This window comes from Dreissena polymorpha, chromosome 9 (genome assembly GCF_020536995.1).
Source record: "Dreissena polymorpha isolate Duluth1 chromosome 9, UMN_Dpol_1.0, whole genome shotgun sequence".
In the NCBI taxonomy this organism is placed as follows: domain Eukaryota; kingdom Metazoa; phylum Mollusca; class Bivalvia; order Myida; family Dreissenidae; genus Dreissena; species Dreissena polymorpha.
In genome coordinates, this window is record NC_068363.1 from 97,871,560 (window position 1) to 97,887,892 (window position 16,333).

The window sequence follows — 16,333 nt, forward strand, 5'->3', positions numbered from 1 at the left end:
GTATATAACTCGCTTGTATAGTACTGGCTTGATACGGCATTACTTATATACGAGCATGGGAAAGTAAGATATACCCGGTATATGACTCGCTAATACAGTACTGGCTTGATACGGCATTACTTATATACCAGCATGGGGTAGTAGGGTATACCCGGTATATGTCTCGCTAGTACAGTACTGGCTTGATACGACATTACTTATATACGAGCATGGGGTAGTAGTATATACGCTCTATGACTCACTAGTATAGTACTGGCTTGATATGGCATTACTTATATACGAGCATGAGTTAGTAGGGTATACCTGGTATATGACTCGCTAGTATAGTACTGGCTTGATATGGCATTACTTATATACGAGCATGGGATAGTAGTATATACCCGCTATGAATCGCTAGTATAGTACTGGCTTGATACTGCATTACTTACATACGAGCATGGGGTAGTAGGATATACCCGGTCTATAACTCGCAAGTATAGTACTGGCTTGATACGGCATTACTTATATACGAGCATGGGGTAGTAGTATATACATGCTATGACTCGCAAGTATAGTACTGGCTTGATATGGCATTACTTATATACGAGCATGGGTAGTAGGATATATTAGGTACATAACTCGCTAGTATAGTACTGGCTTGATACGGCATTACTATATACGAGCATGGGGTAGTAGGATATACCCGGTATATAACTCGCTAGAATAGTACTGGCTAGATACGGCATTACTTATATATGAGCATGGGGTAGTAGTTTATACAATGGCTGTTTGTAAAACATGCATGCCCCCCATATGGGCTGTCAGTTGAAGTGGCAGCCATTGTGTGAATAGGGGTTTTCTGCCAGTCATGATCAATGTTCCCATGAAGTTTTATGATCCTAAGTTTCATGATCCTAGTCCTAAGCATTCTTGAGTTACCATCTTAAAACCATTTTATTATTTGGAGTACTTGTGACCTTGACCTAGTAACCTGAAAATCAAGATGGGTCATCTGCCAGTCATGATCAATGTACCTATGAAGTTTCATGATCCTAGGCCTGAGCGGACTCGAGTTATCATCCGGAAACCATCTGGTGGACGGACCGACCGACCAACATGTGCAAAACAATATACCCCCTCTTTTTCGAATGGGTTCATTATTAGAGAGCGGACACCATGCTCAAAGTTTAAAACGCACTAAATGACCTCTTGACCTAGATTTTGACCCGGCATGACCCATGTTCGAACTTGACCTAGACATCATCCAGATACAACATCTGACCAAGTTTGGTGAAGATCGGATAAAAACAACTTGAATTAGAGAGTGGACACTTAATACGCACCGACAGACAAGACAGGCAGACAGACCAACAAACAAGCTCACTCCTATATACCCCCCTAAACTTCGTTTGTGGGGGTATAAAAATGTATTAATAATGCTACTGGTATTTCATTTCTGTGTATTTTAGTTTTATATACAATATGTATAGTTTCTTATAAGTGCATTCTTCCTATTTACTATTCATGACACTATCTTTTACATTATAAACAACTACTTTCAGATTATTTGCTGTTATGTGTAACTGAACGAGCAAAGAAAAAAAATCTTACATTTTGAATAACTAATAAATCCTTCCAACAATAAGCATTTTTCCTTGTGACTTGACTTTCACTAGGATTCATACCCAGATCTCCTTCTTATTTAGTAAGTCGGCATGTTTTCTTTACACCATGAAAGCGATAAGTTGAAGGTAAAAGCTAATCAATATGTACACAAAATATATTTAACGGATACAATTTTTAGAAGTCTTTTTGCTACAAGTCTGTATTTACCATTTGACTCCCATGGCATGGCCAGTTTTATTATGACACAATTGTGTTTAGTTTTACAACATTTGCTATGCTATGCTGAATACCAAATATCTATGCAGTCAGATTCACCGTATTTCCTCGATTATAAGACGGATTGACTATAAGACGAGACCCCAACTTTAGGTCCAGATTGGCTGTATTTTGCGTAGACTCGCTTATAAGACGGGGCAATTTTTTAAAGACGAAAATCGGTAAAATTTCAATAGTCAAAATTTGTTGGTCGGCCATTTTGTAAGTACAATACACCAAGTAAGCTCGTTATCGGATTCGTTCCCTGATTCACGTCATCCTATTTTCAATACAGAGTGTATGATAATGTATATAAATATATTAATGTATGCATCAGATTGGCCAATCAAATACCAGGTATGTCATTTAAACTTGATTAGTGTTGGAGGTATAATGCCATCTGTGTCCATTAAACACCCAATTAACGGCTTAGTAAACAAGAGTATTGTCTGACAATTAGTTGCTAGCTGTTTGTAGCACCAAGCTATCTGTAGGGGGTCTGTTAGGGGTCAATACTATCTCGAATTGTATCAATAAAACTGCCAATTAACGGCTAGATAACGGTTGCACATGTTGATAGTAAGTCGGCAATAAACAAACTGTCATCTATGACAATAGTGTTTGCACAACAATTGCAGTTTAATTGGAAACAAATAGGTGTTTTATTTAGAAAAATAAAGATACAGATAATAAAGCATGACGTACATTTACCCTGCATTCCCTGAAAATAGAACAAAATATGCAAAACATTATTTATTATAATGAAATAGATAGACGATATATTTATATAAATTTAAGAAACGTTAATTGTTTTCAACCGATTTATTCAAAATGACATAAGCGATCTAACGCTGATTCTTCACCGCCACAGTAGCAACGATCCGCAGTAAATATTTTGCTGCAAATAGAAAATAATAGAATAATAACAACAGTATTTGTACATATTTGCTTTAATAAATTTTTATGTTTAATTTTTATTCGATTTTAAACTCGCGAGTATTCCAAACAGACATATCATTTATAATATATCATAACATAAGGATGTAAGCGGCAAATCACGTATCTAAACGAAAGTAGTTTCTTTTCTTCATCAGAAATACGGTTATCACTTCACAAAAATTGGTAAAGAAACTTATTTTTTTTCGTAGACTGCGCTTATAAGACGACCCCCCCACTTTAGGCCTTAAAAAATCGGGGAAAAAACCCGTCTTATAATCGAGGAAATACGGCATATATAATTTTCCACTTGATTCATATAAGGAAAACAAGATACTACAAAGCAGGGTTAATTTGGACCTTGCTCACATTTTGGCAAAATGACAATTTTCCAAAACAATCAAATTATAGAACAAGAGCCTTAAGGTGCTCAACTGTGACCAAAAGGAACTAAACTATTCTGAGAGGGTGTAGTTTAGAATAATAAATGTCCTTGATGAAAAATATGTAATTTGTAGGCAAATAATCATTTATTAACTTGACTTTGCTTATCATTACAGCAAATGTTTTGACAAACGTTAAAATAAAGGAACACAATTTCAAATGCAACTTCCAGTGTTTACATGCTTTTTTTAATTTGACATTTTGACCCACTTTTTGACCTTATGTGATCCAGTTTCAAAGTCAGCTGAGATTATATTGGGCCAAATGCTCTTATCATCTTTCATGAAGAATGCACATAAAAAGGGCCAATTGTGTGTTTACAAGGTTCTACTCTAGCAATTTAAGAAAAACTGTCATGTCCACTGGCAGCCATGTTAGTCTACAAACCGGAACCAGTTACGAACTCAGCTATCATTAGAATAAATATTCTGACCAAAATTTATGGAGATATGGCTAAAAATGTCACTTCTAGAGAGTTTACAAGGTTTCATTATAGCCATATAAAGACAATTGCCTCACGCTCTGGCCGATATGTTTTTAAATAGACATAACAATTTCGAAACTGGACAGAGCCATCATTAGAACAAATATTCGACCAAAATGCATGAAGATTGGAAAAAAACAGTGACTTCACTAGTGTTCAAAAGGTTTCGCTATAAATATATAAGGAAATCTGCCCAGCCCGGTTACGTTAGGTCATTTATGAAGTTCCACAACTGTTGTCATACGTTTAACAGTTTTCTAGATAGTAATTTCCCACTATTTTTTTTCCATCAGTGCAGCTTATGATCAACAGTTAACTAGTCACTTCCACTTTAAACCTGTCCACTGTAAACACAATTCTCATCTCTTCTTCGTGTCAATCGCTCAAATGGAAAAACTGGCCCCTGTGGTACACATTCTTTTCGATAAGCATGTTTTGTCCGCCAAACTGAAAAAAATAATAATTAAAAATAAACATTTTAAAGAGAAGTTTAATGCCCCCACACTAATCTTTACTTTCAAAACAATTGTAATGTCCAAACAAAATTAAACTAAAATACCAAAGTGTGCAAGTTCAAATGCTTTTTACTTTGAGCTAATAGAGAGAGTTATACAGACAACAAGACATTTGCACATGGTGAATACTTGTGTTATTTGGATAAGGCATTACCATGATATAGTCTGAGCAGATAGTAGGACACAATTCATGCCTCTCCAACCGCTCAACTATTGAGACTGCTAGATGATGATTTCAGCTGAGGAGCTTAACAAAAATGAGCAAAGGCCATAGTTCTGCAAAATTTGGGCTCATACATAATTTATTCCTTTAAGATGCCAATGTTTCCAATGTTGACTAGAAAAGGCGCAGCAGAGGCCGACGCGTATCTCCACGCCGCATGTTTGACCCAGGGGCGCCCCAGGATTGGTTATGGGGCCATACATAGTTGAGATTGACCGTATTGTCATAAGAGAAGTTCAGTTTTAATTAGAAGTGAATCAGTGAAGAACTTTTAAAGTTATCGAAGGATCCAGAAAAGTGTCAGACTGACAGACACAGAGCGCAAACCATAAGTCCCTCTCCTTTTTCACAGGTAGGAAACTAACAAGGGCTGTTAGTAAAACATGCATGCCCCCCATATGGGCTCTCCTTTGTAGTGACAGCCATTGTGTGAATATGTTTTTTGTAACTGTGACCTTGACCTTTGACCTAGTGACCTGAATAGGGGTCATCTGCAAGTCATGATCATTGTACCTATGAAGTTTCATGATCCTAGCCATAAGCGTTCTTGAGTTATCATCCGGAAACCATTTTACTATTTCAGTTCACCGTGACCTTTGACCTAGTGACCTGAAAATCAATAGAAGTCATATGCGAGTCATGATCAATCTACCTATCAAGTTTCATGATCCTAGGAATAAGCGTTCTTCAGTTATCATCCAGAAACCATTTTACTATTTCGGGTCACCGTGATCTTGACCATTGACCTAGTGACCTCAAAATCGATAGGGGTCATCTGCGAGTCATGATCAACGTACCTATGAAGTTTCATGATCCTAGGCATAAGCGTTCTTGAGTTATCATCCGGAAACCATTTTACTATTTCGGGTCACCATGACCTTGACCTTTGATATAGTGACCTGAAAATCAAATAGGGGTCAACTGCAAGTCATGATCAATCTACCTATCAAGTTTCATGCTCCTAGGCATAAGTGTTCTTGAGTTATCATCTGGAAACCATTTTACTATTTCGGGTCACTGTGACCTTGACCTTTAACCTAGTGACCTGAGAATCTATAGGGGACATCTGCGAGTCATGATCAATGTACCTATGAAGTTTCATGATCCTAGGCATAAGCGTTCTTGAGTTATGATCCGGAAACCATTTTACTATTTCGGGTCACAGTGACCTTGACCTTTGACCTAGTGACCTGAAAATCAAAAGGGGTCATCTGCCAGCCTTTATCAATCCACCTACGAAGTTTCATGATCTTAGGCATAAGCGTTCTTGAGATATCATCCGGAACCCATTTTATAATTTCGGGTCACCACTGTGACCTTGACATTTGACCTAGTGACCTGAAAATCAATAGGGTCATCTGCGAATCATGATCAATCTACCTATCAAGTTTCATGATCCTTGGCCTAAGCATTCTTGAGTTATCATCCGGAAACCATTTTACTATTTCGGGTCACTGTGACCTTTGACCTAGTGACCTGAAAATCTTTAGGGATCATCTGCGAGTCATGATCAATCTACCTATCAAGTTTCATGATCCTAGGCCTAAGAGTTCTTGAGTTATCATCCGGAAACCATTTTACTATTTCTGGTCACCGTGACCTTTGACCTAGTGACCTCAAAATCAATAGGGGACATCTGCAAGTCATGATCAATGTACCTATGAAGTTTCATGATCCTAGGCCCAAGCGTTCTTGAGTTATCATCTGACAACCACCTGGTGGACGGACCGACCGACAGACCGACATGTGCAAAGCAATATACCCCCTCTTCTTCGAAGGGGGGCATAACAAGTTTTGATGATAATGTTAAAATAATGGTCAAGACAAGAAACTGATTAAAATACAAAGTCAGGTCGCCCAAAGGGTGTTCTCATTATGTTATATGCACAAACAGGGATTTCAGATATTAAAGGGGTCAGGACCATGGATAATTAATAAACCCTCATGTCAATTTTATGTGAATTGCCAGCATTAAATTCTTACCTTCACCTACCATTACTAACATCAAGAGCGTCTTGGTTTGGGTCAAGCTTTCGTATATTGTTTGAAGGCATAGTGCAATAGCTGTGATATTTTAGGAATAAAATGAACCTAAACACAAAACTGAACCAAATTTGCACCTTTCTAGGTATAACAACAAATGTGTATGTTGGAAACACTATGTCCCCTGTGCCGCTTTGAATTTCTTTTGACCTTGAAGGATTACCTTGACCTTTCACCACTCAAAATGTGCAGCTCCATGAGATACACATGCATGCCAAATATGAAGTTGCTATCTTCAATATTGCAAAAGTTATGGCAAATTGTTAAAGTTGGAGCAAGCAAACCAACAGACAGACCAACAGACAGGGCAAAAACATTATGTCCCCCACTATAGTTCATTCCAACGCTCACGGACACTGGAACGCCGGGGAGAGTAGGAAAGCTCCACTTCATATATTTCATATCTAATAGTCGAGCTAAAAACCCTATTTTACTATGATTCAAGGGCCATAACTCAGGGGTGTCTGGGTCTATTTGGCCCATTATCTAACTTGACCTAGATGTTATTGCCTTACACATTTTCATTAAGTTTGGTGAAGATCTGATGACAATTGCTTGACTTATTGAGCAGAAAATAATCCGGACGGACTGACAGACGGACTAACTAACTTACAGACGGACGGATGGACTAACTAACTAACGTACGGAGTGATTTTAATATGCCCCCAGAACCGCTAGTTCGGGGGCATAAAAATGATATTGTATAAAATGTATTGTATTTCTTAAACTGTATGAACTGTTATATGTAATTTCCATTTAACATTATCATAACATCTTCTCACGCTAGATTGGAAGGCTCTGAACCGTTATATACAGACAGATCAATCCCTAGTTTATCTTCCAGAGATCAGAAGATGTCTTGAAATCATTATGAACTGTTCATCATTTACAATACTGTATGAAACAAGGGCTGTTTGTAAAACATGCATGCCCCCCATATGGACTGTCCGTTGTAGTGGCAGCCATTATGTGAATAAGTTTTTTGTCACTACGACCTTGACCTTTGACCTAGTGACCTGAAAATCTATAGGGGTCATCTGCGAGTCATGATCAATGTACCTATGAAGTTTCATGATTCCAGGCAAAAGCGTTCTTGAGTTATCATCCGGACACAATTGTACTGTTTTGTGGTCATCGTGACCTTGACCTTTGACCTAGTGACCTGAAAATCAATATGGGTCATCTGCGAGTCATGATCAATGTACCTATGAAGTTTGATGATCCTACGCGTAAGCGTTCTTGAGTTATGATCCGGAAACCATTTAACTATTTCCGGTCACCATGACCTTGACCTTTGACCTAGTGACCTCAAAATCAACAGGGGTCATCTGCGAGTCATGATCTATCTAACTATGAAGTTTCATGATCCTAGGCGTATGCGTTCTTGAGTTATCATCCGGAAACAATTTTACTATTTCGGGTCACCGTGACCTTGACCATTGACCTAGTGACCTCAAAATCAATAGGGGTCATCTGCAAGTCATGATCAATCTACCTATGAAAATTCATGAAGTTTGATGATCCTAGGCGTAAGCGTTCTTGAGTTATGATCCAGAAACCATTTAACTATTGCGGGTCACCATGACCTTGACCTTTGACCTAGTGACCTCAAAATCAGGTTTAAAACACAGTAAGTGACCCCATGACCTAGTTTTTGACCTGGCATGATCCATATTCAAACTTGACCTATACATCATCTAGATACAATCTGTGACCAAGTTTGGGTGAAGATCTGATGAAATTTCGGGACAGACCGACGGACCGACAAAGTGGTTCCTATATAGCCCCCATTACCAATGGTAATGGGAGCCCCCATTACCAATGGTAATGGGGGTATAAAAAGATAGTATTACCAGCAGTTGGTTTCAATGGAAATTTCTTACCAGACAAGAGGTTTGATGCAAATTGTTGAGAGGGGAAACTGGAAAATATCTGAAACAAAAATAAAGTCTTATATAATTTGAAGCCCAATATTGTTAAGTCAAATTTTAATATTTGATAATCATAATACCGCTAGCTGTCTGATTACAGAGGAGTTTTCACAACATAATGCATTAACAGGACAAAATCAACAACACGAATATTTATAATATATTCAGAGACAAAGATGATCCATCCATATCTTTGGAAATAAACAAAGGGCATTTAACAATTATTTTGGCCTCATTTTAGCCATGTTGATAAATATAATAAATGGGTCATAATGCTAACTTTGTTACAAGTGAAACACCATCAAAACCAGTGCTCCAGCTTGGCATGAATGGAAGGGCGCAGCATCCTGCCATTCAAAGATTCCAACCTGACCACCTTGGACACCCTTCATGCCCTTTGATGAAAATGCCGAGTTGGGAACAACAAATAGGGAGTTACAGTTGTAAGATAGTACGTGAATATCATTTGCCATTTAAAAGGAGTCATAATGTTCAAACTTAACCTTTGACCTAGAAGGTGGCAAAGGGTTTGTTTTTAGTTGGTCGCATTTTAGAATTTACAGAGCATATTTTGCAAATCAGTGTGTGCTTAGAAGCCTTAGCTACAGAGAGAACCGCAACTCAATTTGCTAAGAACGATCACCACTGCCTGTCTGCAGCAGACGACAAATGATTCTGCTCTAGCAGTGAGTGTATATACCAGCTTGTAAGATGACATTGGCCAGACTAGTGTTTATCATTGAAATCTGTACGTATTTGTACCAGTTTTGACCTTATCCAAGATATCATTGGGACAAATCTTCTGACCAAGTTTCATGGTTTTCAGACAATAAATGTGGCCTCTAGAGTGTTAACAAGGTTTTACTATAGCCATAAAAGAAAAAATGCAGAGCCCACTGGCAGCCATGTTTTTCAACCAATCAGCATCATTTTTGAACTCGTCCAAGATATTATTTGGATGAATCTTCTGACCATTTTTCATGAACATCGGAAATAAAAGTGGCCTCTAAAGTGTTAACAAGACTTTATTATAGCCATATAATGAAAAAAATGCCCCGCCCCTTGGTCCTCCTTTTTTATCAAGCAAATGTAACCATTTTCAAACTCTTTCAAGATATCATTGAGACCAATCTTCTGACCAAATTTCATGAAGCTTTGACAATAAATTTGGCCTCTAAAATGATATAACCATATAAGGACCATATATAACCATATAAGGAAAAATGCCCCGCCCCCTGGTGGCCATGTTTTTAAAGCAACCAAAACCATTTTCAAACTCATCCAAGATATCATTGGAAAAATGTTCTGACCAAGTTTCATGAAAATCTGACAATAAATGTGGCCTCGAGAGTGTTAAAAAGGTTTACTTTAGCCATATAAGGAAAATGCCCCACCTCATAAATGCCAGGTTTTCAACCAACCGGCGTCATTTTAAAACTTGTCAAAGATATTATTGGGTTGAATCTTTTGACCAAGTTCCATGAAGATCGGACTATGAATGTGGCCTCTAGAGTGGAAACAAGATTTTAGTATAGCCATATATTGCCATATAAGGATAAATGCCACGTCCCTTGGCAGCCATGTTTTTCAAGCAAACGTAACCATTTTCTCATCCAAGAAATCATTGAGACCAATCTTTTGACCAAATTTCATGAAGATTGGACAATAAATGCTGCCTCTAGAGTGTCAACAATGCAAATGTTGACGCTGTACAAGGCACGACGGACAAAAGGCGATCACAAAAGCTCACCATGAGCACATTGTGCTCAGGTGAGCTAGACAAGAGCTGTCAGAGGACGGCGCGCTCGACTATTCGAGTGCTTGACAGTATAACATAAGAAATCATGGAGTAATTGTTCATATTCAATAATTTATTAGACAATCTTTCAAAAATAAAAAATAAAAAGAAAAAAACAATTTTTTGGAGGGGGATAAGAGGGGGGTATAATGTGTCATTTATTAGATGATCTATCAAAAATAAAAAAAGGAAAATAATTTTTTTTGGGGGGGGGAGGGGGGGGGCAGGGATTCTGGGTTGGGGCGTGGGGTATTGTTTGGGTGGAATCCATTGTGGTATTCAGGTAAGTGTTGTTTTGTCAAAGTATTAATAAAATCTGATCATAAAGAAGTTATGGCAATGTAACCGCAATGTAACTAAAGTAATATGCATATAATAATGGAAAAAGGGCCATTATTCTTACAAAATGCTTGGTACAGTTGTCTGCTCTTCTTAATAGATTGGGGTCATGTTGGTAAAGGAGTTTGCAAAATATGAAAGCAATATGTCAAGGGACATTGAAAATATTTTAGGTGGTACGCCAACTTTAACATAGATTTATTAATTATATGAATATTCTAAATGGAAAAGGGGCCATAATTATTACAAAATGCTTGATAGAGTTGTCTGCTCTTGTTTAGAGGTTGGGATGATGTTGGTAAAGAAGAATGCAAAATATGAAAGCAATATGTCAAGGGACATTGAAAATATTTGGGGTAGTACACAAACTTTAACATTTGCTGCATTTTCTACGTGGAAATGGGGCCATAATTTATACAAAATGCTTGATAGAGTTGTCTGCTCTTGTTTATAGGTTGGGGTCATGTTGGTAAAGAAGAATGCAAACAAGGGCTGTTTGTAAAACATGCATGCCCCCCATATGGGCTGTCAGTTGTAGTGGCAGCCATTGTGTGAATACGTTTTTTGTCACTATTACCTTGACCTTTGACCTAATGTAAGTTATCATCCGCAAACCATTGTACTATTTCGAGTCACTGTGACCTTGACCTTTGACCTAGTGACCTGAAAATCAATAGGGGTCATCTGCCAGTCATGATCAAGGGGGAGTGAGAGGGGGGTATAATGTGGGGTGTGGTAATTTATTAGATGTTAAAAAAAAATGTTTTTTTTTTTGTTTGTTTTTTTTGGGGGGTAGGGGGGGGGGTGAGAAGGAGGTATAATGTGGGGTGTGGTAATTTATTAGATGTTTAAAAAAAAATTATTTTTTTTTTGGGGGGGGGGGGTAGGTGGGGGGGGGGTGAGAGGGGGGTATAATGTAGGGTGTGGTAATTTATTAGATGTTTAAAAAAAATGGGGGGTGAGGGGTGGGGGGGATAGGGGGGAGTGAGAGGGGGGTAAAATGTGGTGTGTGGTAATTTATTAATGTTTAAAAAAAAATTGGGGGGGTGGGGGTGGGGGGGTGGGGGATGAGTGGGGGGTATAATGTGGGGTGTGGTAATTTATAAGATGTTTAAAAAAATTGGGGGGTGGGAGGTAGGGGGGGTGGGGGGTGAGAGGGGGTAATAATGTAGGGTGTGGTAATTTATTAGATGTTTAACAAAAAAAGTTGGGGGGGTGGGAGGTGGGGTGGGGGGGCATAAATATGAAAGCAGTATGTCAAGGGACATTGAAAATATTTGGGGTAGTACGCAAACTTTTAACATTTGCATGCTCACGCTAACGCTAAGGCTAACGCCGGGTGAGTAGGATAGCTCAACTATATAGATTTCATATATAATAGTATAGCTAAAAAGGGTCTTTCTGTAAATCTTTAAGAGTACAAATTAAAAACTCAACAGGTCTTTTTAATTATTAAATATGCTTGTTTACATATATCATTTAAGGCCTTAAAATCATTCAGGATATAATTTTGTAAAACGAACTTTGTGAACATTTTTGTACAGAAATAAAATGATCTAAAAAATCTCTGCAATACAAAGATATTTTTACACATGAGATATTGAAAAAAAAATTGTTAACTTGTCCAGGCTATTCGGGCCGGCTGTGCTCTACCTGCCTATGGAAAATCTTGATATAATATATATATATATATATATATATATATATATATATATATATATATATATATATATATATATATACCTATTGTGACCCTTGAGATCCTTATGAAATGTTCATAATTCATTAATAACTGTATGTTAACAAGAGCACCGCCCTTGGGGGTGCAGACCACTCATCTATTTTCTTTTTAAAGGTGAAGGGACTCTCAATTTCAATCAAAAAGGAGAGAGGGGTGGAGTGAAGAGGGGTGTATAGTGTGGAGGTGTGGACATTTATTACAATGTTCCAAAAATGCGGAAAAAAAAATGCAACAAAAAAAAATCGGGGGTGGGTGGGGGGTATGGGATTCTTGGGTGCGATGGTTGGACGGTATTTCAAAACTAAAATAATAAAAATAAATATTTGTGTTTTTTAACTGTTTCAAAAAAAATAATTTGGGGGGGGGGGTGGGTTGGGGGTGTATAGTGTGAGGGTGTGGTGGTCATTTGTGAGATGATCTTAAAAAAACAAAAAACAAATAGGGGGGGATTCGGGGGGCACGGGGGATGGTTTGGGTGGAGTCTATTGTGGTATGTCAGGTAACAGTAGTTTTGTCAAAGTATCAATCAAATCTAATCATAAATAAAGAAGTTATGGCAATTTTAGCAAAATTTTACAATTTGACCTTGAGAGTCAAGGTCATTCAAAGGTCAAGGTAAAATTCAACTTGCCATGTACAGTTACCTCATGATAGCATGAAAGTATTTGAAGTTTGAAAGCAATAGCCTTGATACTTTAGAAGTAAAGTGGATGGAAACACAAAATTTAACCATATGTTCAAAGTTACTAAGTCAAAAAAGGGCCATAATTCCGTAAAAATGACAACCAGAGTTATGCAACTTGTGCTTTTACTGTTCCCTTATGATAGTTTGCAATGTTCCAAGTATGAAAGCAATATCTATGATACTTTAGGGGTAAAGTGGACCAAAACACAAAACTTAACCAAATTTTCAATTTTCTAAGTATAAAGGGTCCATAATTCTGTCCAAATGCCAGTCAGAGTTACATAACTTTGCCTGCACAGTCCCCTTATGATAGTTAATAAGTGTTGCAAGTATGAAAGCAATAGCTTTGATACTGTAGGAATAAAGTGGACCTAAACACAAAACTCAACCAAATTTTCAATTTTTTAAGTATAAAAAGGGCACATTATTCTGTCAAAATGCCAGTCAGAGATACATAACTTTGCCTGCACAGTCCCCTTATGATGTTAATATGTGTTGCAAGTATGAAAGCAATAGCTTTGATCATACTTAAGGAATAAAATGGACCTAAACACAAAACTTAATCAAAATTTTCAATTTTCTAAGTATAAAAAGGGCACATAATTCTGTCAAAATGCAAGCCAGAGCTATCTTACTTTGCCTGCCCAGTCCCCTCATGATAGTAAGTAAGTGTACCAAGTTTGAATGCAATAGCATTGATACTTATTGAAAAAAGTGGACCTAAACGCAAAACTTAACCGGACGCCGACGCTGACGCCAAGGTGATGACAATAGCTTATAATTTTTTTTCAAAAAATAGATGAACTAAAAAAGAAGTATTACCAGAAAATCAGGTTCAAACGTTATTTCTTTCAAGACAGGTTGGTGGAAAACGTCTTCCGACGAAACTGAAAAACATCTAAAACAAAAAGAAAGTGACTTCTTGTATAATTTGAAGCACTATTAATTTTTATACGATTATGTGTTGAGATCTGAAAGAGTAAAGAAAACTATCTTTTAAAATCATACAACTTCTATTAGTTTTAATTTCAATCATTCCATATTACATGTTCGGTGCATGTTATGAATATTTGGCACAACTGATCGATGGTTTCCAGTCAACTCGTACCTAAGTCAACTCGTACCCTAGTCAATTCGTACCCGATTTGGTCAACTCGTACTTTAGTCATTTTTCAGATTGGTCAACTCGTACCTTTTTAATATTTTTTCTTTATGGAAACAAATTGCGATGGGTGTTTGCAGCATAAGATGTTTTTTTTATGTTAAGTGCAGGTACGAGTTGACCAAATAAAGTTATATTTTGGCATAGACTAATATAACTTGTATGTTTTTTTTTACCAGGGTACGATATGACTTATTAAAGTAATTACCTAAGTATATATATATATATATATATATATATATATATATATATATATATATATATATATATATATATATATATATATATATATATATATATATATATATATATATTATTCTTATTAATATGTCCAATATACAAAGATGATATTATCTAAGAAATATATAGAAATCATATAGAAAATAAGAAACAAACTATTGTCATAACATCAAAGAAGCAGTAAAATATAAAAATATTTCTCCATCTTGTACATAGTAAAGAAATACAAAGAAGGAATCTGCGGATGATATATACAAATTTCCTGAACTAACAATGACATCGACAAATTTCACTGACAACACGGCTTTAATTGCTTAAAATATAGTCCGTAATACAATTGTTGCGTTATAACTCGTATACAGATAACTCTATTGATAGTTCTGTGTTCTTTATTCAGTTCTTTACATAATGTTTCAAAGTCCAATACATCCAAGTCCAAAAGTTAATCAACAATATATTACAAAATCCGTTCAAATCCATCCGTATGAAATTCTAATTAAATAATGTATTGAATTAATACATCAAGCAAAGATACGCTTACTCTAACGTACATTTAGTCGTGTTAATATGTCAATTGCGGAAGAGAAACCTATCACCGAAGACGTAATTTATCATATATATCGGTCATTTTGGTTTGCTTATACAATAAATGGTCTTTTTAATTGAAAAGGCAGACGAAATCGATTAAGGTTATAATATAAATTGACGTTTTATCTCTCCATTTGGAGACCGTTAACATAATTTTCGAAATTGGCCTTTAAGTTGCGCTGCTTAACATTTTAATATTTATATAATTAAATAATAATAATCTTATACCTTAATGTATTTATTATAATTGAACATTTTCCTTGAGGCCAATTTCTACACAATTTAAAATATACCGCTCTGTTTCATTTACCCTTATTGTATACCTTGTATACTTGGGTGAAAATAAAGAGTTGTTCTGTTCATTTACATAATTTATGTTTATTTACTTAATCATACGCTAATAATAATATTAAAGATAATTTCTAAAAAAAATATAATAACAGTTCTGTTTTATAAACATGATTTATGCATGCATCAATATTTAGTTTACTCTTTAGGATAATAGTTTCAACTTAATAATCATATTCTACATAACTAATTTCTATATGATTTCGTAATTGTTCTCAATGTTAACTATATTAGGTTAATACGACACTCAATCAATCAATTAACACAGACCGTTATCTCTTTAATATCTTAATTAATCGACAACGATCAATAAAGGCCAGTTGCTACTTCACTCAGCGCAATACACGCGAGAATTATTGGAAGTTTATCAGTTTAGTAAATTGAATATTGATGATGTTTTTATTGAGATTTAATGATGTTTATATGAATTTTAAATTTATTTGCCTATGCAGGGATCGACAAGATTACAATAAATTAGATAATCCGACAGACGGTGGTTATGTTTTGGATTTACTCATAAAAAAGTGAGAAAAACAAACTCCTTTAACTTCAAAGTGGATCATACCTTTAATTGGTTAAGTCATCATGCGGTGTGTTACATATTGTCAAGAAATATGTTAAAGGGACATTACTGCGTTACACTAAATACTAGATCCCATAAGAGTTATCTCTACTGTTAATCTTGTGTTTATATGAATATGCTTAATAGTTTGTTGCACACCTGTAGTTTGGATATGAATGAATAAACATGTAACCATATACGCCTTACGTTATATTAATAACACCGGCTAGACTACAACACGGTGTTTACAATCAAACATTTCATCAAAGAAAATGCCGACAACTACCGCGCGTGTCATTTTAGATGCACGACAAACTAATTGTTCAACAAATCGCCGACGGTCCTGTTGTCATAAAGGTGTTATTAGTCAACATTTTATCAAACAAAACGCCGACAAACACGTCCTTTATAATTATACACGTGTGAAAAAATAT

The 16,333-nt window shown here is 36.1% G+C and overlaps 1 long non-coding RNA gene across 1 annotated transcript; it reads right to left on the minus strand.

The window, feature by feature from the left end:
- Positions 1 to 1,427: 1,427 nt before the first annotated feature.
- On the minus strand, positions 1,428 to 14,118 carry LOC127846374 (uncharacterized). The gene is made up of 4 exons (XR_008033478.1): positions 14,046 to 14,118; positions 13,822 to 13,897; positions 8,389 to 8,437; positions 1,428 to 4,171 (listed from the first exon to the last, which is right to left on the minus strand). It is a non-coding gene; the product is annotated as an uncharacterized LOC127846374 (long non-coding RNA).
- Between the last annotated feature and the right edge of the window lie 2,215 nt (positions 14,119 to 16,333).